Raw genomic sequence first — 27,563 nt, forward strand, 5'->3', positions numbered from 1 at the left:
ATTCAAAGCACAAAAAAATAAAAAGAGCCCTGAATATTCACTGGAAGGACTGATGCTGAAGCTGAAGCTTCAATACTTTGTTCACCTGAACCAAAGAGACAACTCATTAGAAAAGACCCTGATCCTGGGAAAGATTGAAACAGGAGGAGAAGGGGGTGGTGGAGGATGAGATGGTTAGCATCACTGACTCAGTGGACATGAATTTGAGCCACCTCCAGGAGACAGTGAAGAACAGGGAAGCCTGACATGCTGCAGTCAATGGTATCAGAAAGAGTCAGATATGTGACTGAACAACAACAGCTCAGGGAGTCCTCTAAGATGACTCTATGGATATGAGATGCAACATTCCATGGGTGATGAATATGGTGCCTTTACAGGAAAATGAAGGGAGACACACACTGAGGTGCTCTCCTTCTAAGAGGACGGGTGTTCTTGTCCCCATTTTGCAGATGCAGAAACTGAGGCCAAGAGGCATGTAACACCCTGCCCCCTAGTGATGAGTGGCAGGGCCACCCAAACTGATTCCTTTCAGACTCCAAGCCCAAGATTCTTTCCACAGTGCTCTGACTTAGTATTCACTGAGAGGTTCTAAGTGGCCTAGAAAAAAGGCACCTAGATAACAAGCCCCAATTTTTTTGCACAAAAGAATGGGAAATCTATAGCCTGGATGCTCCTTCTTACCCCTTGGGCATTCAAGCTATGAGGGAAATTCTGTATATCAAGATAAAGGGAAGCATGCATCCATCTCCTTGAACCTACCCCCCAATCCCTTAGAGTTCACAGCTCCTCACTGTAAAAAGGAGAGACTTAAAGTTCAGAAGTGGGAACTGTACATTCAACCCACACAAGCCAGAGCTACCTCCATTCCTAAGGGCACCATTTTACTGGGCATCTGAGCCTTCTGTGGGGGGAGGGCCAATGGTTTTATCCTTTTCAGTGGGGTTTTGTACCCAGAGTTGCCATGTTAACATTGATGCCAGAATCCCAGGTATTACAGAATCGCCTCACTTAGACGCTAACTTAACTGTTTCAGGATCCTCGCTGGTTACATCTGGAGCTGCTCATTGGGGTTCTCTCTAACCTCAGGGTCTGCCTCCCTTCATTTTCCCTTAAAGGCACCATGCCTGCACCCATGGAATATTGCATCTCATACCCATAGAGTTTCTTCTGCCCAGATTGTAAGGCAGCTGGCTGATTCTTACTTTCAAATCTTTCAAAACCAAGATTCAGTCTAGCTTGCCAGCCTGCTCTGTTAAGCAGTCTCTCTCCTGGATCTCGTGGTCTGTGCTTGTTTCCTCATCATGTTTTGCATATCAGGTTATAAGCACTAACTTCCTTGTCTGTCTGTCCTTTGAGAGAGAGAGTATAAACATCTTTCTGGAAAGGGCAGAAGAGTAGCAATGTATCTGAGTTAGGGAGATTCTTCAGGGCAGGGACTGGATCTCATTTGGTTTCTAATTCCTATGTGGTTACTGGTAGATAACTGATATTCATTAAACATTTGTGGAATAAGAAATGGATGATAATATAAACACTACCATATACAAAATAGATAACCAACAAGGACCTACAGTATGGCATAGGGAGCTATATTCAATATTTGTAATAACCTATAAGGGAAAAGAGGGCTTTCCTGTTGGCTCAGTGGTGAAGAATCCACCTGCCAATGCAAGAGATATGGATTCAATCCCTGGGTTGGGAAGATCCCCTGGAGAAGGAAATGGTAACCCACTTCAATATTCTTGCCTGAGAAATCCTATGGGCAGAGGAGCCTGGCAGGCTGCAGTCCATGGGGCCTCAAAAGAGTTGGACATGACTTAGCAACTGCTGCTGCTGCTGCTGCTGCTAAGTCGCTTCAGTCGTGTCCGACTCTGTGCGACCCCATAGACGGCAGCCCACCAGGCTCCCTCATCCCTGGGATTCTCCAGGCAAGAACACTGGAGTGGGTTGCCATTACCTTCTCCAATGCATGAAAGTGAAAAGTGAAAGGGAAGTCGCTCAGTCGTATCTGACTCTTCACGACCCCATGGACTACAGCTCACCAGGCTCCCCCGTCCATGGGATTTTCCAGGCAAGAGTACTGGAGTGGGGTGCCATTGCCTTCTCCAGACTTAGCAAATAAACAACAATAATAGGAGGGAAATGAATCCGAAAAAGAATATGTATACATATTCACACACACACACACACACACACACACACGTATAACTGAATTACTTTGCTGTACACCTGAAACTAACACAGCATTGTAAATCAACTATTCTTCAATAAAACAAGCTAAATTTAAATAGGGATATGGATGAATAAATCTCTAACTCAGTATAAGAAGGTTAAGTGTCACTGGGGCCTTTCCACATAGGGGTCCTTGGACTCAGAGGCATAAAGCTTTGCTAGATAGACTTGCTTCTAGAAACATGGCTCGAGTCTGAAACAGATTACATCCAGTGAAGACTCACAAATGGTAGCCCCTGGAACTTCTACTCCTTGAGTTCTTTCTATCCTGAAATTCCCTATAGTGACATCAGATTCACTGTTATTCTGTCCTCTCAGGAAGACGTTAGGAACAAAATGCCAGGAGAAGGATGATGCAGGTTTGAAAATGGACAACTTGTTTTGCACTGGGGAGGCCCGGAGCCCGTGGCTTCTCACTGAACTGCCTTTGTGTGCAGCGAACAGCTTCCTGACTGCAGCCTCTTGTTCCATGATTAGACGCTGGGGCGCCACAGGTAAGAGATGAACAATTCTAAGGGTAATTGAACACTCCACAAATTTTCACCGTGGATCAGCACTGAGCCATTTAGTGCAGGTATTTCTGTGACTGCGATGCTGATAAATGTACAACTGTTGAATGGTTCTCATCTGGGCCAAACAGGACTTGGTATTTGCAGTCTAGGTAATCAAGGCAAGTGGTTTGGGAACAAAGGTTGCTTAGAGACCAGAAAAAAATTTTGTTTGGACATTTGAGCCCTTATATTCTTGGCCTTGGAAGATTTTAAGGAGTAGAAAAAACTTAAATGTCTTTGCGTGCTAACCCTTTGTTTGCATAGATTGTTTGGCTGCCTGTTGTGAAGAGCCAATGTGTTAGAAAAGACCCTGATGCTGGGAGATCAAACCAGTCAATCATAGAGGAAATCAGTCCTGAATATTCATTGGAAGGACTGATGCTGAAGCTGAAGCTCCAATACTTTGGCCACCTGATGCGAAGAACTGACTCACTGGAAAAGACCCTGATGGTGGGAAAGACTGAAGCAGGAGGAGAAGGGGACGACAGAGGATGAGATGGTTGGATGGCATCACTAAGCTGATGGACATGAGTTTGAGCAAACTTGGGGAGACAATGAAGAAGAACAGGGAGGCCTGGTGTGCTGTAGTCCACGGGGTCCCAAAGAGTCGGACATGACTGACCGACGGAACTGAACTCTCTTTTCCCCACTCCAAGTGGAAAAGTATGGAGCCTGAGGAGTTTAGGTTGTATTTAAACAGTCCAGAGTGTTAGAACTGAGGGAGGGCAGTGATTCTGGGACAGATAAACACCGATGTGCTTTGCTAGACCCTAATCTTAAGATGTCTTTTAAAAAATATTTTATTGGAGTAGAGTTGATTTACCATGTTGAGTTAGTTTCAGATGTACATCTGCAGCTGCTGACCTTCAACACCCCCTGAGGGAGTTCAGGGTAGAGAGAGGCACTCTGTGCTCCAGGGAATCTGGTGGGACAGGTCTTTATACAGTTGGATATTTTCAGGAACAGATTTTATGATCCCAACCCTTGCATCTCCTCATATCTAGAAAAACACTAGATCTCTTCATGATAACATCAGATCCTCAAGACTAGTAGAAAACCTTTTGTAAAATGAGTGCTTAATTGTATTGAACTTTTCCTTCACCAAAATCTTATATATTGAACTTCCCCCACTGCCTATTGGGAGCAGTGTCTCAGAGCTATCTGAGGGGCTGCCTCCTGGGCTGCAGTCCTTTTTGCCCCAAATAAAACTTAACTCGCAACTCTCACACTGTGCCTCTTTTTAGTCAACAATGATCTGTTTTATATACAGTCCTGTGTATGTTAATCCCAAGCTTCCAATTTATCCCTCTCATCCTCTGTTGCCCTCTTCTTTTGTCTTCAATCTTTCTCAGTACTAGGATCTTTTCCAGTGAGTCAGCTCTTCGTATCAGGAGGCCAGATTCCTGGAGCTTCAGCTTCAGCATTAGTCCTTCCAGTGACCATTCAGGACTGATTTCCTTTAGGGTTAGTGGAATGAAGAGAGGGCAGCATTTATTGTGCTAAGGGTGTGTGTGTGTGTGTGTGTGTGTGTGTGTGTGTGTGTGTGTTGCTTGTGCAGTTTGCCTCCATGATATCATACTTGATGGCTGCACAATATTTCGGAATATGGGTTTTAGACCACATTATAAAATGTTCCAAATGAATGGTGTGTGCTTTCAAAAATGACTTAGTCTTGACACTCATTACCTATGGGATTTTGAGGAGGTTTTTTTTGCCTCTGTGTTCCTCAGTTTCCTCACCTGCACTGCAGGCAGGGAGAGCTTTTTGCCCACTTTCTTTCATAGAACTAGCTCTAGAACACAGCTTTACTAGTTTCTTATGCTGGGTAAACATCACCTAATGTCAGAGGCATGGCCACGTCAGCTGTGCCTTCCTCTTTCAAGGGTTTAAACTTTATTTTTCCCCCCTCCATGGTTGGCAGGAAGGTTGACAGTCAGAGAATGGATCTGTTTTACTGGTGAAAACTGTGAGTTTTTCAGCCCCAGGACTGTGGACCCAGACTCAGCTCCAGACATTGGAGCACAAATACCTCCTTTATGTAGAAGACGAGGCTCATCACACACACTTCCCAAGCCTGGCCTTGTAGCCGAAGGCCTGTGAGTGCCCGGTGTTCTGACTGACCTTCTGAGCCTGGGCGAAATAAGAATCTTTTCATAAGGATTCAATAAGAGTCACATATCACTTAGCGACTAAACCAAACCACAATATTTCTTAAGATTAATTTTCATTGGAATATAGTTGATATACAATGTTATGTTTGTTTTGGGTGTGCAGCAAAGTGAATTAGTTATGCTCGGTTGTTCAGTCCTGTCTGACTCTTTGCAACTATATAGACTGTAGCTCACTACAGGCCTCTGTCCAGGGAATTTTCTAGGCAAGAATACTGGAGTGGGTGGTCATTTCATATGCATAAAGCCACTCTTCTTTAGATTCTTTTCCCATATAGGTCAGCTATTTCCCAATACTACAGAGTATTGAGTAGAGTTCACTATGCCGTACCATTGATCCTTATTACATATGTATATAATAGTAGGTATGTATCAGTCCCAATCTCCCAATTTACCCCTCCTCTCCTCTCTTATCCCCTGGTAACCATAAGTTTGTTTTATATTGACTCACTTATTCAAACAATATGACCACTTGGGTCCACGGGTGGAAGTGCAGCAGATGATACTGGTGACCCCACTGGGTCCCCTTTACTAGACTGGCACACCCCTCCTCTGCTGCTGGGGGGTAACTGTTAAGATTTGCACCCTTTTCACCGACTGGAGCCCCCTGGCCTGGTGATGCCTGAGAAGAGGATTGTTCGCTCTCACCCTCAAGGGCATCCTGAGCTGCTGAGTCAGCTCCCTGCCTCTGCATTCAACAATCTCTGTGACACTCAGGCCCAGGAGCTTCCTACAGGGTCAGGAAAACCTTTCCATAACTCTCCAGCCCCTTCTGGTGTCTTCCCCCTTGCAGGTTGCTCCTGCCAGCACGAGTTCCGTAAGTCACTCGCACATGAATCCCTGTTGCAGCCTCTGCCTCTGTAGATGCTGATGTTGGGCATGAGGTTTAGCGGACAATGAGGTGGACTTCAGCACCATCTGGCACTTGGAGAGGAGCCTCTTAGGGACTTTTCACACTCTCTCTTTCTTGTCCCCCTACAGTCTGTTTCCAGAAAGCAGCCTATAGATACTCTAAAATGTATCTGTTTATGTTCATCTCACTGGCAACCCACTCCACTATTCTTGCCTGGAGAATTCCATGGACAGAAGAGCCTGGCAAGCCTGGTCCATGGGGTTGCAAAGAGTCAGACATGACTGAGCAACTAACACTTTACTTCCATGCCTGACACTTTCAGCATCTCTTTGTTCTCAGAGCAAAGACCACATGGACCACATGGCTTGTCTTTTGTTGACCTTTCAGGTTGACTCCAAGCCTCCTCTCTAACTCAGGCCTTCCTGACCTTTCATTTCCTGAAAAAGGCCATTATCCTTTCAAATTCAAAGTCTTTCTCCATGTGGTTCCCCCAGGTGGGATGTTTGTTTATTTTTCTTCACTCTTTGCTTTGTTTTCCAATTGTCCTTTGGATTTCAATGCAGGGTAACATTCTAACTCAGATGACATCAATGCCCCCTCTTATACATCATCCCTGGACTTCATGGAGTTTGAAAATATCTATTTCTGAGATGCTACCTAACCATCTCATCCTCTGCCCATTAGAAACGGTTAGACAGCATCACTGATTCCATGGACATGAATTTGAGCAAGTTTTGGGAAATAATGGAGGACAGGGAAGACTGGGGTGCTGCAGCACATGGGGTCGCAAATAGTTGGAGATGACTAAGTGACCGAATAATAACAACAACTTCTGAGATATTACTCCTTTTTTCTCTCTGAATTAATGTTCATTTTCTAAAAGGTAGGGATTGTTTCTACCTTACCAGGATATGGCAGCCCCTAGAAAGGGGCTGGCATCATTGCAGAATGGAGTAGAGGGGTTGGGAAGTAAGGGTTGGAGGCAGGGAGAGATGAACTCAGCTCTTAGCTGCCTGGGACACGCAAAACCGTGTTAGCCTCTGTCTTGACACCTTCAGTGAAGATAGCAAAGCCAGCCTCCCTCATGGGCTTGTGTAAAGGACCTTGCTCAGTAACTAGTGCTTATAGCCACTAGCGGTTTAACTAGAGCTAAACTGGCCTGGACTTAAGGAGGAGGGATGAGAGGGGGCTTGACTTCCCAAAACATATGGACAGTTGAGATTCAAGGCAACAGAGTGTTCGCTTGGGAGATCCCCTGACAGTTCACTCATTCTGGGAACCAGAAGTAAACTCTGACCCAGCCAGGGTGAGGAGACGCTAACATCTCTCAAGGCTGGAGAGAGGATGGCCAGACCTCAACCCAAGATCTGGAGTTCCAGCTAACCCCACAGAACGAGCATGCCTACCTGTGAGGAGCTCCTTGCTCCTACCCCCCAGGCCAATGTCTCATAAACCTAAGCAGGTCTCATGGCAACATCTTCCCAGCAGTAAGGCACATGGTGGTAAGGCAACGCAGTGGTGAGCAGGACAGTGGTCCCCACTGAGATTGCTCACTGGGGGCCTTTTTTAAGTAAACAGTCACAGTCTCTCTAGAGACTTGTGGAATTAGAACCTCCACAAGAGAAGCCCAATCATCTATATTTTTCAAAGCTTCAGAAACATTTAATAAAAATTTGGAAAATTTAATAAAGCCATGCCTGGTGTTTCTGCTGCTGCCAGCCAAAGCCAGTCGATGCCCGGTGTCTGAGAGCTTCTGAGGCCCGCAGGAGTCAGAAGTAATGGAAGATGGATGGTACTTAAAGGATGCACCAGAGAACTGCCTTCCTAAGCTCCTGCTCTGAGAATCGGGTTATTTTCTCTAAAAATTCTCCAGCCCTATGGCTGCTGATTCAGTATTGTATCATGCGTTGAGCTGGGCTTGTTTTCTGTCATTTCACTCCTGAGCCTGCTGATGTCTTGTTCGCAAGTTTGCCTCTAAATAGTGGTTGATGGTTGACAACTTACTGGGACACGTATTTGTCCCCCTCTGGGCTCTGTGACCATTCTGTGAGATACTCTGAGAGAGGCTCTCATGACCTTTATTATGTGGAAGTGAAGTTAAGTGAAAGTTGTTCAGTCATGTCCGACTCTTTGCAACCTCAAGGACTATGGGAATTCTCCAGGCCAGGATACTGGAGTGGGTAGTGTTTCCCTTCTCCAGGTGATCATCCCCAACTCAGGGATCGAACCCAGGTCTCCCACATTGCAGGTGGATTCTTATGTGGAGGAGAAAACAAAGAGCCCAGAGCTCCAGGGACCAGCCTGAGCTCTAACAGGTAGAATGTGGCAGAACGGGGATTCTAACCTGCATCTCCTTGTCCAGGTACACACTCCCTTTCTTCTCACTCTCTGCAGAGCCCTGCACTACGTGTTGGGGATTCAGAAATGATGGTGGCATGCTCTCTCCAAATGAAGTATGAACTCTGAGAAGGCAGGAGCCAATAAAATTAATTACACCAACACAGCTTGAGTGAGAAAGCTTATCTTTCTTTCTTCTAGTTCACCTCATTCTTATTCCTTACACAATCTCATAGGCTGGGCTGAGCATCCTTTCCTTTTCATTCACTCATTGATTCATTCATCTATTGATCCATCCTTCCGTTCATTCATAAGTTCATAGGCTTCTTTAGTAATCACACCAATACATCGTTATTTATGGGAAGCTTACCACAAGCCAGGCAGTACTGTTGTTGTGTGTATGCCATAGTGGGCAGTCCTGTACAATATGTCAGTAGAATTGAGGGTGATGTTTATGCCCATACACATTTATCTCCATGCACATTTGCTGCACAAACTGATGGGAAAATGAACAAGGGCTGTGAGGAAGGTATTTGCAGAAAGTGTAGAGGAGAAAAACACAAAAAGATGCCCTCTCCTCACTCCCATTTCATAGCAATCTTGCCAAATGCCAGAGCCGCTTTGGGGAATCAACATTTCCTGATCCACTCTCACCTCATTTCCTATCACAGCTTAATGAAAACCTTCTCTTCTGGCCCTCCATTTCCTTCCTGCTCCTCCCGATGTCTACTCAGATTTGGGTCAACATGACGAGGTCAGCTCCTGAAGAACTCTAAAGGATCTAAGTACCCTCTGAGTGACCCCTGCCTGGACCATATTGATTGAAAAGCATTTCCAAGCTGTCAAAGGTATGCGTTGTCTCTCATGAAGGCTGAATTCCAGCTGCCTTCTGAAGTCCTTTAATTGCATTCTGCTCTAGCATGGGCAGCAGCAGGTAAAGCAGAAGGCTGCAGACTGGAGACAGGTGAGAAAGAATACAGATACTGCCTCTGTCTCAGATGCTCAGATGAAGAGAAAGAAGACAAAACAGTTGGAGAGTGGAGATCACAATTACAGGGAGCTAGAAAATGTTCAGATCATTGTGTTGTTGGGAAATAAGATGAGGACACTTGATATATCTATATCTCTTGGATATATAGATCTATATAATTCTATCTATCTGTCTAATCTATCATATATCTATCTCTATCTGAAATGGTCAGGAACTTGGAGTAAGGCAAATAATTTTTTAGCATTCCCAAACTATTTCAACAATCTTTCATTACACATCTGATAATAACTTACTCCAGTTCTATCACCAAGTAACAGGGCAATAGAAGAAAGAAAGAAATGGAAAAGTGAACAGGGGAATTATAGAGTCTGGCTATAAAACAATTTCTCTCTCTTTTTATTCTCAAAATCACTTGATGACGTGGGGATTATTCTTAGATTTTAGTGAAGCTTGAACCACAAAAGGATTTTCCCAGTTTTCCTCCAGATGTCACACAGTTAATGACAATGGAATAAAAGCTCCAATATGTTTGGTTAGAGATCTTTTTATTTGAACCCCAGCTCTCTTTCTGAATAGAGGGCTTGATATGTATATTACCTGTTTCATAGTTTGTGTTACAGTATTAAATGGTGGTTGACAGCATGAACAGCCCTTGTGTAGGGGGGACCCCTGATATCTACAATTATATGGGTGACAAGCATCTAAAAATTAAAAAAATTCAAAATGTGACTCCTATCTTTCAGACATCCATCTCTGCAGGCCTCCTTGGTTCTGTAAATGGAAACTTTTGTTATACAGTTGTGAAATAAAAGAGTTCAAAAATCATCCTCAACCATCTAATACCTCCAGATCAAGCCATCATAGTCTTGGAAAGTTTCTCTTCAAGCCACCTCCTGACTCAGTCCACTTCTTTCTGTCTGACCTCCTCCACATCCACCATCATTTTTGCTGGCTTCCTGGTCCATGAAGTGTGCAGACAGCCTCCTTATCCTTTATCAGTGCTCCATGTAAAGGAGTACCAAAGAAGAAAGTAGGGGACTTCTATTTTGTCTTTGCAATCTGCAGAGCATTTCAGACATATCCCAACATACAACTTTCATTGAGCATATCTGACCTTCGTGTGACTCTTTGTGGAACATTTGTTTCTTCCACCATATTGTAACACCACAAGAGCGTGGGTTGGCTCTCTTTGTTTATCATGAATCCTATTAGACCCAGTCCAGCCCAGGGTCTGACAATCACTCTCCTCTTCTTTTGATATATCTTGTTGGTGCATATTGACCACACTTTTCAAACACAACAGATTCACAGTTTGTCTTCCAGAATGTTCCTACTATTGAAAGAGTCATGGCAAATAAACCATAGGACATTCATCATTTTTATTCATTTTCTCACATAAAAATTCTCCATTTTTATTTCCACCACTTTCAATGTTCTTTCTACTTCTGCATTCATCACATATCTTTAACTAAGCAATATTTTAAAAATACCTCAAACTTAGACCCAGGTAAGCAAATATGGAGAGGCTACTCATAACAGAAGCATTTAAGATCTGGAACTTCTTTTCATTTATAGAATGAAAGCTAAGTTAAATGTTCTTAACTTAAGCCACACACATTTTGAATGCAGATTTCCAAAGAATAGCAAGGAGAGATAAGAAAACCTTCCTCAGTGATCGGTGCAAAGAAATAGAGGAAAACAATAAAATGGGAAAGACTAGAGATCTCCTCAAGAAAATTAGAGATACCAAGGGAACATGTCATGCAAAGATGGGCTCAATGAAGGACAGAAATGGTATGGACCTAACAGAAGCAGAAGATATTAAGAAGAGGTGGCAAGAGTACACAGAAGAACTGTACAAAAAAGATCTTCATGACCCAGATAATCACGATGGTGTGATCACTCACCTAGAGCCAGACATCCTGGAATGTGAAGTCAAGTAGGCCTTAGAAAGCATCACTACGAACAAAGCTGGTGGAGGTGACGGAATTCCAGTGGAGCTATTTCAAATCCTGGAAGATGATGCTGTGAAAGTGCTGCATTCAATATGCCAGCAAACTTGGAAAACTCAGCAGTGGCCACAGGACTGGAAAAGGTCAGTTTTCATTCCAATCCCAAAGAAAGGCAATGCCAAAGAATGCTCAAACTACAGCACAATTGCACTCATCTCACACGCTAGTAAAGTAATGCTCAAAATTCTCCAAGCCAGACTTCAACAATATGTGAACCATGAAGTTTCAGATGTTCAAGCTGGATTTAGAAAAGGCAGAGGAACCAGAGATCAAATTGCCAACATCCGCTGGATCGTGGAAAAATCAAGAGAGTTCCAGAAACACATCTATTTCTGCTTTATTGACTATGCCAAAGCCTTTGAATGTGTGGATCACAAAAAACTGTGGAAAATTCTGAAAGAGATAGGAATACTAGACCACCTGACCTGCCTCTTGAGAAATCTGTATGCAGGTCAAGAAGCAACAGTTAGAACTGGACATGGAACAACAAACTGGTCCCAAATTGGGAAAGGAGTACATCAAGGCTGTATAAAATCACCCTGTTTATATAACTTATATGCAGAGTACATCATGAGAAATGCTAGGCTGGATAAAGCACAAACTAGAATCAAGATTGCCGGGAGAAATATCAATAACCTCAGATATGCAGATGACACCACCCTTATGGCAGAAAGTGAAGAAGAACTAAAGAGCCTCTTGATGAAAGTGAAAGAGGAGAGTGAAAAAGTGGGCTTAAAGCTCAACATTCAGAAAACTAAGATCATGGCATCTGGTCCCATCACTTCATGGCAAATAGATGGGGAAACAGCGGATACAGTGACAGACTTTATTTTGGGGGGGCTTCAAAATCACTGCAGATGGTGATTGCAGCCATGAAATTAAAAGATGCTTGCTCCTTGAAAGGAAAATTATGACCAACCTAGACAGCATATTAAAAAACAGAGACATTACTTTGCCAACAAATGTCCATCTAGTAAAGGCTATGGTTTTTCCAGTAGTCATGTATTGATGTGAGAGTTGGACTATAAAGAAAGCTGAGTGCTGAAGAATTGATGCTTTTGAATTGTGGTGTTGGAAAAGATTCTTGAGAGTCCCTTGGACTGCAAGGAGATCCAACCAGTCAATCCTAAAGGAAATCAATCCTGAATATTCATTGGAAGGACTGATGTTGAAGCTGAAACTCCAATACTTTGGCCATCTGATGCGAAGAGCTGATGCATGTGAAAAGTCCCTGATGCTGGGAAAGATTGAAGGCAGGAGGAAAAGGGGTTGACAGAGGATGAGATGGTTGGATGGCATCACCAACTCAATGGACATGAGTTTGAGTAAACTCAGGAGTTGGTGAAGGACAGGGAAGCCTGGAGTGCTGGCAGTCCATGGGGTAGCAAAGAGTCGGACATGACTGAGTGACTGAAATGAACTGAACTGAGCATTATTTCAGCTTGAGAGCATCATCATTTGTGCTGTTAATTGTGATTACCTTCCTCACCATTTTTAGTGGTTCGTGGCTTTCTCAGAGGATCTGATGAGAGTGCATGTTTACTTAATACTATATTCAGAGTGGTATGTTAACACTCCTTGGGTTAGCTGAAAAGTTTTCTTGGGCCTGAATAAACTTTTTGGCCAACTCATACATTCTCTCATTTTATTATTATTCCCTATGTAGGAAGTTCAATTTTGACCACAGTTTGCAAGTGAGGAAAAGGAGATGAGCAATTTGAAGAAGTTGGCATACCTTAATCCAGGTATATCTGATCCCAGAACTAACGCTCTTTCCTCTTGACCACGATGCCTTCTTGGATCTCTACAAGTTCTCTGAAGATCAAGAGTTTGGTCATCTTTCTACCCCAAGCCCTTATAATTGTTCCACACCATACTGAACAGTAGAAATGGAGTTGGGCTGAAAGCTGTACATATAAGAAGTAGACATAATTGCAATAGGACCAACAATAGCAACATAAAAAGTGTTAGACTTTGTGATGTGCCTTCATATGCAATAATTCATTGACTCCCCGTGGCAGCCCTGTGAGGTGGGTTGGGCAGGTTAAACCATGTTGGGTGGCATCATGAAAAGCTGATGGTCATGCATTGTGTTTACATTCTCCCATGCATACTTAGCACAGCCAGTGAAGTTGCATTTAGAACTTCCATTTTACAGACAAGGAAAACGAGATACAGAGTGGTTCCGTTGCCTGCTAAGATCACACAGGTTGAGCTGCGTCCAGACAGTCCTGTCCTGAGCCCTGTCTGTAACCTTGCTTCACACTCCCTCGCCTCGGTCAGCACTGAATTCTGGCTGAGAGCTCAGAGAAGGGGGACAGAAGCCAGTGGGGATTTAAGAGAAGGCTTCTGAGAAAAGAGGAGACAATGAGGAAAGATGAAGGAGGAAGGGTGAATAGTTGTCTCAAAAAAAGCATTCCACTGGACACTTTGGATATAAAAGGGGACACCTGGGAAGGCACTTTGGGAGGTATCTTACAAGTTATCTTTGGGTCAATAGGCAAAGCCATAGACCCCACTGTTCCCCCGCCAGCTTGCTGTGCCTACTTGGCCCTTTGTAACCTGGGAATGAAGCTGAAGTTAATTAGTTCTGTTTACTGCGTTTGCCTGTCATTTCCCCTTGCAACTCAAGCTCCACGCTGTCTACCTTTCTGCATTTGATCTACCAGAAGAGAAAACAATGCTCTAGCCCCAATCCTGCCTGGTGGGCTTATGCTGCTCTCTGCCAGCCTGTGCGCTGAGAGTGCTAATTGCTTTGCGTGTGAGTTGCCCCACTGCTTCTCAGAGACACCTCTGTGCTTCCAGCATTCCCAAACTTTGATTTTTTGAAATCTCTGTCACTGCTCAAGCCTCCTGAAGCTCTTTAGCTTCCTACCTGGGCAGAGCTCAGGAGAACAATCTGATTTTTCCCTTCGGGTCCATTCAGATTAGTGAAAGTCATCAGAGACGAGGAAGGTCCAGAGAATATAATCACTAGAAGGAACTTTGGTAAGGTGAGGTTGGACTGGGTCTTCTTCAGGAAAGGATGAATTTCTTTTGTGGCTTAAGCTGGCTTGTTTGGGTTAGGGCTCTCAACTTAAAAGGAGAAACTGAAAATCTTATAGGTTAAATATCTTCTTCCAACTACGTGGTTAGGATGTGGCAAGATTGGAATTCAAGGGAATATCCGTTGCCAAAACCCCTGTCCTTTGTTCTAGACAAGACTACAGCATCAGGCATTACGAGAAATGCTCCTAGAAAGATGTCAAGGATACCAAGACATCATCCCTGTCCACAAAATGGGAAAGAGAAGTGTGCAAACCAGTAACTCCCACACTGGAACAAAGCCATCCTCTGGTATATGGCATATGATCCATGAGAACACAGAGGCAGAAGTGGGTAATTCTGCTCCAGGGCACATGAGGAGGCTTCTCAAACAATAGCTTGGGTTGGACTGTGTTCACCAAAAAATGTGTAGAAGTTCTAACCCCTGGTACCTGTGAATATGACCTTATTTAGAAATAGGGTCTTTGCAGGTGTGATTAAAATATAAGTTGAGTTCATATTAGAGTAGGGTGGGCTCTTAATCCAATATGACTCAGGACCTTATAGGAAGAGAAAAAAAAAGTCAGATGCAGAGAGTGGAACATCACGTGAAGACACAGACACACAGAGGGAAGGTGGCCATGGAACGATGGAGGCCGAGATGGAGTGATGCAGCTACAAGTGAAGAAGTGCCAAAAATTGCCAACAACCACCAGAAGCTAGGAGAGAGTGCACTGTCTGCAGACAACCTTGGCTTCAGAATTCTGATTTCCAGAACTGTTAGAGAACACAATTCTATTGCTTTGAGCGATCTATAAAATTGTGGTCATTTGTTGTAGCATCTTTAGGAAACGGATACAAGCAGATATCACTTAGGTGTTGGGCTGAGGGACAGGGAGGTTAAGAAAGGCAGGAAGGGACAGTAAAAAGCTAAGGCATGGGGACGACTTCTCTGTTGTCCATTGAGAGTTTGTCTGGAGCTGGGGAGGCAGGCAGGAAACTGTAGGCCACAGGGTTGAAGTGCTAGCTGGGGAGTGAAATTCAAAGGGTGGGGTTTAGCAAGTAACCCACTTCCTAGGCAGGGCCAGGCAACTAGCTCTAGTCAATGGAGTGTGAGCAAAACAGGAAGGGTGTCATCACTGCCCGGCTCTCGCTGTCCTTGCCTCGGGTACCTGCTCCAAAGGCTGAAGCTGCCAGATGCGAGGCTGTATCCCTGAACCACTGGAAGGGGTCCATCCTGGGCACCACGGAAATCACCACACACTTTGCATGAACAAAATGATAAACTTTTCTATGGTTAACAGCTGATCCTTCTGGGGTTCGTTTACTATTGTAACCAACTAATGAATTCAGATTTCAGACGTCTGGGTGCAAAACATCACCATCACATATATGTCCTCCTTCCCCCAAAGGCCCCAGAACACCCTGATCGTTCTTTTACTGCCCACTCCCACTCACAGTCCCTTAAACACATTGAAAATGAAAGTGAAAGTCACTCAGTCTTGTCCAACTCTTTGAAACCCCAAGGACTGTAGCCTGCCAGGCTCCTCTGTCCATGGGATTCTCCAGGCAAGAATACTGGAGTGGGTTGCCAATCCCTTCTCCAGGGGATCTTCCTGACCCAGCAATCGAACCAGGGTCTCCTCTGTTGCAGGCAGATTCTTTACTGTTTGAGCTAGTAGGGATGGTGCTTAAATACATTAAGTACTCATCAAATTAACCAGAGAATTCAAGCTGAATTGAACTAAGGTTCATCTAGCTGAATTCCTTCTTCTTTATCTAAATTCCCACTGCAAGCCTGAAGCAGGTCAAATCAGGGTCCTGGTCTCTTGAATTGGGCTCTTGGGTGTGCTTTGTTCTCTACAAAACAGCCCACTGTTCAGTCTATGTTTTACCCAATAGATGTGCCTGTGAGACCATGAATTGCACAAAGACATTCCCTTACCATGGGCTTCCCAGGTGGCTCAGTGCAGCCAATGCAGGAGACATGGGTTCAATCCTTGGGTCAGGAAGATCCCCTGCAGAAAGAAATAGCAGCCCACTCCAGTATTCTTGCCTGTGGAATTCCATGGACAGAGGAACCTGGAGGACTATAGTCCATGGAGTCACAAAGAGTCAGATGTGACTTAGCAACTAAACAACAACCACCACAACCACCGCAGGAAACCTTTTACTGGGAAAAGTGCCTTATCTGTAAGTTGACCATAAGATAAATCATGTAAACACAGATGCTTCTGAGAGTGAAAGAAGGTGTTATTCATAATTACTTTGGGAAAAAGCAGTAGACATGCAGTGCCTTGGGTAAATCGGGATACACATTCACCCTGCTCAAAGACGGTTTTGGTGAAAAGCAGATAAAGTGATGAAATGGATTTGCCCAGGATTGAGTGGTCCAGGAAGTAATGTGGGTAATCTGGCTTTATTAATTATAGACTCTGTGAACTGAAACAAGATTCCAGAGGCTCTTCTGTAAATTGGGAAGATGATTCATTCTTACAACAATATTGTAAAAATGTATATGAAAGTGCTGTATTAATTCTAAAAAGCTATAATGCTTTAAGTTATTATTATCATCCTTGCTGTTGACATCTATGTAATGAGTGTTGTTCCTTGGTGAATTAAGGCTGAGGTTCTTCACCTGTGCTGCTTCTAGAATCATCTGGGAAGACTGATCAAATAAATGCTGTACGGTCAGCCCTCCGTGTCTGCAGGTTTTGCATCTGTGGATTCAACTAACCATTGACAGAAGATATTTGGGAAAAAATTACAGAAAGTTCCAAGAAGAAAAACTTCTATTTGCTGTGCAACAGCAACCGTTTACATAGCATTTCCATTGTATTTCCAATTGTGTCTGACTCTCCCATGGACTGTAGCCCACCAGGCTCCTCTGTCCATGGGATTTTCTCTGAAAGAATAATGGAGTGGGTTGCCATGCCCTCCTCCAGGGGATCTTCCCAACCCAGAACTCTCGTTTCTCGTGTCTCCTGCATTGGCAGTGGATTCCTTATCACTGTGCCACCTGGTAAGCAGTCTTACATGGTATTTACATTCTACTAGGTATTGTACCAGACAATGTGTGTAGTTCATATGCAAATACTATACTCTTTTATATAAGGGACCTGAGCATCCATGGATTTGGTGTCTATGGGAGGCCTGGAAACAAGCCTCCATAGAAACCCAAGGATGACAGTGTAAGCTTGCTTGGATTGGTCTTCCTCTGTACATCTGTGTCCATATTTCCCCTTTTACAGGGATACTGATTATACTGGATTATGATCCATTCTAATGACCTAATTTTACCTTGTGCACATGCTCAGCCATATCTGACTTTTTGCAACCCCATAGACTGTAGTCTCGGAGAAGGCAATGGCACCCCACTCCAGTACTCTTGCTTGGAAAATCCAACGGGTGGAGGAGCCTGGTAGGCTGAAGTCCATGGGGTTGCTAAGAGTCAGACACAACTGAGCGACTTCACTTTCACTTTTCATTTTCATGCACTGGAGGAGGAAATAGTAACCCACTCCAGTGTTCTTGCCTAGAGAATCCCAGGGACAGGGGAGCCTGGTGGGCTGCTGTCTATAGGGTCGCACAGAGTTGGACATGACTGAAGTGACTTAGCAGCAGCAGCAGACTGTAGTCTGCCAAGTTCCTCTGTCCATAGGATTTTTCAGGCAAGAATACTGGAGTGGGTTACCATTTCCTTCCCTAGGGGATCTTCCCAACACAGGGATTGAATTCATGTCTCCTGGTTCTCCTGCATTGCAGGTGGATTCGTTACTGCTGAGTCATCAGGGAAGCCCCATTTTAACCTTAATGACCTCTTTAAAAAGATTATCTCCAAATACTGTGACATTCTGAGGTACTATGGTTAGGGCCTCAACATATGAACTTGGTAGGTATGGAGAACACACTTCATCCCATAATAGATGCCTTTCTCCTCAAGGAATATTGGTATATATCAAGGCCCAAACCCACTGTATTGAAGGAATTTTAAGAATACTCTTGATCTGGAGTTAGAACCATTTCTGGCTAATGCAGAGCATAGTGTAGCATCAAATTTTAAGCCCTTTCTTGCCCTGCTGAGTGAGGCTGCGTGAAACTGATTGTGTGAAACTCCAAGGCTTTTCCCCAGCCAACTCTTTCCTATCAGTGATGGGAAATGGTTTAGACAGAATGTCTTAACACTGGGACAATGAATAATACTTAGTCAGTGGCTTTGGCTCTCTCGGCAAAACACTTTCTCTGCTCAGGCCAAGCCTGGCTGGCCTTAGGGCTTGCGTGTGCCTGCTGAGCTGGGTGGGTGGGGACACTTTACAGCTCCCAAATTTAGGAGCCCACTGATGGCATGAGGTGCCCATGTGAGATTTCAGTAGGGTCTCCTTTGAGACTCAACTTCCTCATTAATAAAATGCATCATCTCTGCATCGTATAAGTCACAGAGTTGTCACAGAGGACAAATGGGGTCATGGATTTGTAGCTTCCAGATCGTCACATGCTCATGTGGTTACTCAAAATTAACTCAAGAAATCAGTTTCTCGGTTGCACTCGTCACATTTTAAGCTTTCAATATTCATGTGTAACATGTGGCTACCATATTGGAGAGTCCAGATTTAGAACATTTCCCATCATTACAGAAAGTTCTCCTGGAAAGTTCTAGGAGCTTTACATAGCTTTTCTCATGAAGGACATTATTACTACTGTGTGGTGAAGCATCCAAGATGCAGCAATATTAAGCTCTTCTTCTGTGTAACATATCTGCTCCAGTATTCTTCCCTGGAGAATTCCATGGGCAGAGGAGCTTGGTGGGCTACAGTCCATGGAGTCACAAAGAGTCAGACACACCAGAGCAGTTAACACTTTTACTTTTCTGTGTCACATACAAAGTAGAATGGCTGAGACTCAACTCCAGAACTGCCCATTGTTTAGAGTCTGTATTCTGTTTCTCTACCTCCTATTTTCAGTTTAATATCCTGGGTTGGGAAGATCTCTTTAAGAAGGGTTTGGCAACCCACTCCAGTATTCTTGCCTGGAGAATGCCATGGACAGAGGAGCCTGGCAGGCTACAGTCCATGGGGTCCCAAAGAGTCAGACACAACTGAGTGACTAACATTTTCACTTCTTTAGTCTTTAGAGTCAACAACACTGTAGTCTAACTTGAGAGGCAATGAGTAAGCTTGTGGTTATTGGAATCTATCCAGGACATTCCTGCATTGGTCAGGGACTGGGCTGAAATTTTGGGAAGAGATCTTAAAGGTTTCTCTCTGATTCCACCTCTGCACCTGTGTCACTCATTCTTTGCCTCTCTCTGCAACACACATACTCACACCCACACCCCTTGAGTATCACAATTCTTCCTTGAGTGCTCAAAGCTGTGCAATCTTAACCAAGCTGCATAAACATTCTTCACTTCTAATCCCTAAGTAAAACAGGGATGCTATGGCTGGGCCATTAGCTCTTGTCTGGAGACTGAAGATACAGTCTACAGACTACACAGAGCTGTACAAGGATGACCTGCTACGGGACTGTTCTTACTCTCCCATCATCACACTTCTGTTTTCTCTCCAGCGCTGCGGATGTCTGCTTCCCTGCCCAAGAGCCGTCCTTGTAGCAAGAACTAAAAACAGCAACGTGAAACCTACTTAGAGGCAGATGAAAGGCAGATGCCTGAAGCCAGCAGGCAGCACCCACCTGGGAGCCCGTGCTTGGAGCTTCAGAGGCAGACCTTTGCTTCAGCTGGAAGTGAAGCCACAGCTAAGACGGGCTCAAGGCAGCTGCCTCTGGAAGCTCGCCCAGTCCCCAGCCTCTGAGCGTGGTGGGGCTGTTTCTCATATGAAAAAAAAAAAAAAAAAATCAAGTATTAGATCAGAATGTGTGATTTTTGCCTTAATGTCTTAAAGCTATAGGGGAGTAAGATTGTGCTTTGAAGCCTGCTTTAGACCTCTAAGTAGAAAGGAATTGGCTTTCCAGGGACAGCTGGGTTGTGTGTGGCAGGGCGCATGGAGTAGAGTGGGGTGTCACAGGTCCCCTGGAGTGGATGGCATGCTTGGGGGGGATGGGTAGCTGCAGGGGCATGACGGGAATGCTGCTGCTCAGAGCAGAGGCCTCAAGGGAGGCAGAAAACAATCCAGTGCTTCCCATAGTCTGGGTCGCTGATTCAATCTGGGTCTGCACCAAGGGCTCGGCAGCATCACGTCAACAGAAAACAAGAGTTGACATGGAGTGACAGGTCAATTGCAAATACCAGGCTTGCTCCACGGGCTTCCCCATTGTGCCTGAGAGAGAATCCAAACCACACCAAGGCTCTCTGTAGTGGATGGTGTGATGCACCACCCAGATTGTCCTGTGAGGCTGAAGGAGCCCCCCTCCCCTAGGTATTGGGCAGGATACTTGTAGACAACCGTCAGACCTCTTCATCTGAGTGAATGAACTCGTGAGAGAAGGAATGAAGGACAAAAGCGCATCCTTCCAATACGGCACCCATTAATATGGCACTCTCAATTATGGAGAAGGAAATGGCACCCCACTCCAGTATTCTTGCCTGGAGAGTCCCATGGACGGAGGACCCTGGTAGGCTACAGTCCATGGGGTCGCTAAGAGTCAGACACGACTGAGTGACTTCACTTTCACTTTGTCAAGAATACAACTGCAGTCACGAATACATGAAAAATGTTTTTTAGCATCAGTTTCGGGGCAAAAAAAGTGAAGTATACGTAAGAATCTGACATATATACAGCTTGTTGCATTTTCAGCTTGCAGTGCCATATACATTCAGACTTCATGTTCAGTGCCCCTTGCCATGAACCTGACGCCCATCCCAGAGTTTCTCCGGGATATGCAGAGATGGCCAAGACATCGCACTTGCCTTCAGAGAGCTTCGGATTGAGATGCAGGGGCAAAATGAACAAACGCCAAGTCAGGGCAAGCGGGTACTGACAGCGTGTTCAGTGAGGTCTGAAGGAATAAGGGACACATTTTTTTGCCAGACAGTCATGTGATTTACATCATAAAGGTGAACCTATCGGGAAGGGGAGGTCATTCCAGACAGGACAGAGGCAGGGGACTGAGAGTGAGGAAGGAGAAGACAGGCAGCACGGATGTTAGAAAGAAAACCCAGGTCATCTGACTTTGCTGGCCTGAGTCCTGGTACTGCAACCAATGGCACCTGAATGAATTCGGGTGAGCCAAGCAATCTTGGAGCTTCTGTATCCCCATCTACTTAACAGAAATGGAAAACAAATAGTGCAAAAACCATAATCTATCTCACTGGGTTGCACTGTCATTTAATAAGTGGATGGCTCTGGGAAAGTCATCTAACTTTAAATCATCAGTTACCTTAAAGCCTGAAGTGGGAATAATTATATACGCCTTGATATTCCTATTAGAGCTCCTGGGAAGACTAGGTAAAACAGTGGACTTTGAAGGACATTCAAAATGTTAAGCACTGCAAAACTCTAAGTCACACTTAAAAATTATTTTAGTATGTACCTGGCAAATCCACACTGATGGATGGTCAATAGATCTATCAAGTACAGAACAGGCTATATGCTCACAGGAAGGGGGACAGAGAGACAGACATGGTATTTTAAAGTGGCTGGTCCAACTTTAGGAAGTAAGTTTTCAGGATCTGGGGTATTATCATGGTTTTCTTTGCTGTTGGATTTCTAACTTAGGTCACCGGGATAAGAATGGCTTTTCCCAAAAGAGGTAAATGTAGATTTCTCCTCCCTGGGATGACGGTAGAGGGAAGAGCTCATATGACATCAGTCACGAGATTCCATCCTTAGGTTCCTTTTTTTCAGTTGCACTGGCAATAACTTCCACCCATCAAGGTCTATAGAAAATACCATATACCATTTATATGTAGAATCTGAAATGTGACACAGATGAACTTCTCTACAAGGCAGAAATGTACTGGCAGAGAACAGACTTGTGGTTGTCAAAGGGGCATGGAGTGGAAGAAGGACGGGCTTGGAGTTTGGGGTTAGAAGATGCAAACTATCATATTTAAAATGGATAGGCAATAAGGTCCTGCTGTAAAGCCCAGGAAACTACATTCGATGTCCTGTGATAAACCATGATGGAAAAGAAAATGAAAAAGAATGTATATACACATGTACAACTGAATCACTTCTCTGTGCAGCAGAAATTAATTGTAAATAAACTATACTTCAATAAAATAAATTACACAAATAGCTACTGAAAGACTGCTCTGTGCCAGGCTCTGTGCTGCATACTGAGGATAGAGCAGTGACCCAGAGAGATGGCGTCCTTATCCTGATGGTGCTCACTGTCCAGAAGCAACAAGATAGCCTTTGGTGGTTGCCTGGTAATGACTGATTTCCTTTCTCTTATCTATCGGTACCCTCTCAGAATTTCCTGCTGCCACCATGGTAGATGCTGATGCAACAAAAGATGACACATTAGGAAAAGATACTCTTCCGCGCTGCCATGAGAAGGAGTATAATAGTTGAGGAGGGTCTGGTTGGAGGAAGGTTGTACTAGTATCTGTGTGTGTGCTAAGTCGCTTCAGTTGTGTCTGATTGTTTGCGACCCCATGGACAGTAGGCTGCTAGGCTCCTCTGTCCATGGAATTCTCCAGGCAGGAGTACTAGAGTGGGTTGTCATTCCCTTCTCCAGGGCATCTCCCCAACCCAGGAATTGAATCTTGGTCTCCTGCAATGCAGGCAGATTCTTTAACATTGAGCCACCAGGGAATCCCCAAAGTTACATATACCACCTAGGACTTGGTCTTTGCTTGCATGCTAAGTCAGTTCAGTAGCGTCCGACTCTTTGTGATCCCATGGACTGTAGCTCACCCGGCTCCTCTGACTATTGGATTCTCCAGGCAGAAACACTGGAGTGGGTTACTGTCCCCTCCTCCAGGGGATCTTCCTGATGCAGGGATCAAATCCATGTCTCTTATGTCTCCTGCATTGGTAAGCAGATTCTTTACCACCAGCACCACCTGGGAAGCCCGTAAGTATCCCTACATCCTCAAAATCTCTCCACTTTCTAACATGCCCCCAACAGCTTTCAAAATTAGGACTTCACATTCCACAGTAACAACACGAGTGTAAACTCTCAGTGTCACTAATGAAAGTCCAAATGTCCCAGAGGGAAATTCCACTGATACGTTGCTGGGAATCACCGACACCAGGTGTCTTGCGGTTCCTCAGTTCTTTGACTTCCCTGGTGGCACAGTGGTAAAGAACCCGCCTACCAATGTAGGATATGTGTGTTCAGTTCCTGGGTTAGAGAGATCCCCTGGAGGAGGAAGTGACAACCCACTCCAGTAGTCTTGCCTGGGAAATCTCATGGACAGAGGAGCCTGTGGGCTACAGTCCATGGGGTCACAAAGAGTCAGACACAACTTAGCAACTAAACAACAAACAACAAGTTCTCGGACACTCTTGTGTTTATCATCATAGGGCCCTAGATCATCATACGTGGAAATCTCCCCTGCTTTTTTTTTTTTGTCAACACTGATAAAAACCTCAACCTCAAAACAACTTTAGGGTTTGCATTGAATCCTAAAGTGTTCATCTCCTTTTACGTCTATTTGCACTATATTCCTATTTACAAAGTGAAGAGGGGGCTTTCTTATGTAGTGGTTCATTGTTAATAACTTAAAACCTCTTTTGTTTCTGGGATGTTCTTTTTGCAGGTTAAAAAAAAAAACTCAAAAAAAAAAAAAAAAAATGGCTACATTAGCTGGCCTGAACCTGAGCTTGTCTGCTGAGAAAACAGACATTTTGAGTTACTGTCCAGGCATCTCACACTGTGACTACCTGCTCCCAACTAGAGTCTGGACATTCAGATAAGGACCTGAGCTTGGGGTTCCTGCTACAGGTTCCTGCTTTCCTGGCTCAGGGCACCTTCTAAAATAACCACTTCAAGTTGAGTCTGTGAAAAGTTAGTGACCTCTGCCCCAACCACCTTGTAAATAACAGGTGTTTGCTACCCTGCTGTCCGTCTCCTGCTCTCTCGTGACCCAGGACAGAGGACTGCCCTTTCATTGCACACCTATTCTGGGATCTCTAAGCAAGAAATCCATTGACGCTACTTCCTTTGTGTGGATAAACTGAAACTGCGTCTCCAATCAAAATCACCCTGGGGTGGGAAATCAGATACCGAGGCAGCTCCTTGCCGACTCCGTGTGGGTGGCTTGTGTTTCCCTGTTGTTCAGCAAGTCATCATTTACATAGTCCTTTTTTTTAAACTATCAATAATATATCATTTTAATGGTGATAAGTAGTGAAGGACAAGTAGTGAAGGCTATCCCAGTAGCCACAGTCCATGGGGTCACAAAGAGTCAGACACGACTTAGCAACTGAACACATGATGATAATAAATATTAGAACAGTAGGATTTACTGGATTCTTTTTAATGCATCAGGCACTGTGCTAAATACTTTCTCTTTTAATTGGAGGATAACGGCTTTACAATGCTGCGTTAGTCTCTGCCATACAACAACTTGAATCAACTCTGTGTTTACATATATCCCCTCCCTCTTGGATCTCCTTCCCACCAGTATCCCCATCCCACCCCTCTAGGTCATCACAGAGCACTGAGCTGTCCCTGTGCTACACAGCAGCTTCCCACTGTGCTAAGTCACTTCAGTTGTGTCCAACTCTGTGCTACCCTGTGGACTGTAGCCCGCCAGCCTCCTCTGTCCATGGGATTCTCCAGGCAAGAATACTGAAGTGGGTAGCCATTCCCTTCTCCAGGGGCTCTTCCCCACCCAGGGATAGAACCCACGTCTGTTACGTCTAACCTGCATTGATAGGTGGGTTCTTTACCACCAGCACCACCTGGAAAACTTCCCACTAGCTATCCGTTTTACATGTGGTAATGTATATATTGGAGAAGGAAATGGCAACCCACTCTGATATTCTTGCCCGGGAAATCCCAAGGACAGAGGAGTCTAGTGAGCTATAGTCCATGGTGTCACAAAGAGTGAGGTGTGACTTAGTGACTAAAGAGCAGCAGCAATGTATATGTGTCAGGGCTACTCTCTCAATTTGCCTCACCCTCTTTGAATGGTGGTGTTGGAGAAGAGCCCCTTGGACCGCAAGAAGATCCAACCAGTCCATTCTAAAGGAGATCAGTCCTGGGTGTTCTTTGGAAGGAATGATGCTAAAGCTGAAACTCCAGTACTTTGGCCACCTCATGCGAAGAGTTGACTCATTGGAAAAGACTCTGATGCTGGGAGGGATTGGGGGCAGGAGGAAAAGGGGACGACAGAGGATGAGATGGCTGGATGGCATCACCAACTCGATGGCTGTGAGTCTGAGTGAACTCTGGGAGTTGGTGATAGACAGGGAGGCCTGGTGTGCTGCAATTCATGGGGTTGCAAAGAGTCAGACACGACTGAGTGACTGAACTGAACTCCATCCCCCACTGTGTCCACAAGTTCATTCTCTATGTCTGCATCTCTGTTATTAAACACACCGGCTTCATGTTTTCCTCACACAGGAAGACGGGACTGGAGAAGGCCAACGTATTCTGTACAGATCAACAAAAACTTAGACAACATAGGAGCAAGAAGGTGAGAAGGAGACACAGAGGAGGACAGAGGGAGGGGTCAAGAGGAGGTTAGGAAGCTGAGCAACATGAGGGCTGGAGCCCTCATGAAAAGAGGCTCCAGGGAATGAATGTCTACTATGAGATTTAAGTTGCATGTGGTGGAGGGCATGAAGTTTCCATTCTCTTTCACTTTTCAGTCTTCAGCCACAAGCCTTGCTTCACACACCAGAGTTGCCTTGGTCATTGCTATGGTGAGAAATGGGGATGAGCAGGATGATGATGGCTCACACTTATTATGTGTCCTTGTTATAACCTAATGCTGTAGTTGCCAGGGGGCTGGCAACTATCACAGCCCAGATATTAACTCAGTTTAAACCTCACAACTCAGTGAGAGGTGCTTCCATTCTCCCCAATTTACAGATAAGGGCAATGAGGCACAGTGAGGTTTTGTCACTACCAGTGAGAGGCAGAGCCCACTTTTGGGTCTATGCCCTGAAGCCCAGAATATACCAGAGGCTTAGGATGGAGATCAGGGGGAGGCAGGTGAGGCATTCACCTTGGAAACAAAATTTAAGGGGGCACCAAAAAACTCAGTAATCAAGCTGAGCATAGTTTGAGTGTGACTTTTTAAAATTAAAGCAAAATATCCACTATGAGGAAATATAAAATCTCAAAATAAAGACAGGATCAGTATTTCAGATTTTTCTTTTCCCACTTGTTCCAATGTGGCTCAGCACGATTCTAAGTGTAGTTAAATTTTCCTGCTGCTTCTTAATTCTTGTTCTCCATTCTGAACCAGAGAGAGCTCTGAGCAATTACTTATGCTGAAATTTGTGAAATTCTTAGGTAGAGCTTTCCACTTCTGCATAGCATGGAGAGGGTGTTCATGTTGATCCTTGCTAGCAGGCAATGGTTAGAAGATGCCAGTTGATGGCTGGGTGCCTGTCATGGGTCTCCCTGAATTTGTAGGTAATGTTTTCCCTGGCTATGACTCCTGAGTTGGTTCTTTTTTTTTTTAATTATTTGATCACAGTAAGCACATGAGATCTATAATCAACACATTTTAAAATGGATGGTACAGTGTTAACCGTGAGTATCATGTTAGACAAAACATTTCTACAACTTACTCATCCTGCTTAATTGAAGTTTTATGTCCATTGATTAATATCTCCCCATTTCTTTTCCTCTCTCCAGGTCCCGGCAACCACCATTCCACTCTTTGATTCCATGAATTTAGCTATTTTAGATACTTCATACAAGTAGAATTACACAGTGTGTCTTTCTGTGACTGGCTTAATTCATTTAGCTTACTGTCCTCCAGGTTCACTCATGTTATTGTGGAATGCAAAATTTTCTTTCATTGTTAGGCTGAATAATATTCTAGTGCATGCATGTATCACATTTTCTTTATCCATTCATTCACTGATGGACATTTAGGTGGTTTTCACATCTTGACTACTGTGAATCGTTCTGCAAGACCTCAAACCATAAAAGAGAGTAGTGCTCAGTCGCTTAGTTGTGTCTGACGGTTTGCGATTCCATGGTCTGTAGCCACCAGGCTCCTCTGTCCGTGGGATTATCCAGGTGAGAATACTGGAGTGGGTTGCCATTTCCTACTCTAAAGGATGCCATTTTATGACCCAAGGATTGAACCCATATGTTTTGTATCTCCTGCATTGGTAGGAAGATTTTTTTTTGTTGTGTGTGTGTTTTGTTTTTTTTTTTTTTTTTTTTTTTTTACCACTAGTGCTACCTGGGAGGGAGAAGGCAATGGCACCCACTCCAGTACTCTTACCTGGAAAATCCCATGGACGGAGGAGCCTGGTGGGCTGCAGTCCATGGGGTCGCGAAGAGTCGGACACAACTGAG

The 27,563-nt window shown here is 44.4% G+C and overlaps 1 long non-coding RNA gene across 1 annotated transcript in view; it reads right to left on the reverse strand.

The window, feature by feature from the left end:
• The window catches only part of LOC129657314 (uncharacterized), a 56,758-nt gene that overhangs the window by 4,014 nt on the left and 25,181 nt on the right, over positions 1–27,563 (reverse strand). The window contains exon 2 of the long non-coding RNA XR_008716667.1: positions 12,880–13,051. This is a non-coding gene — a long non-coding RNA (uncharacterized LOC129657314). The remainder of the gene's footprint in view (positions 1–12,879; positions 13,052–27,563) is intronic.

The sequence above is a fragment of the Bubalus kerabau genome, chromosome 7, assembly GCF_029407905.1.
Source record: "Bubalus kerabau isolate K-KA32 ecotype Philippines breed swamp buffalo chromosome 7, PCC_UOA_SB_1v2, whole genome shotgun sequence".
NCBI classification, from domain to species: Eukaryota; Metazoa; Chordata; class Mammalia; order Artiodactyla; family Bovidae; genus Bubalus; species Bubalus kerabau.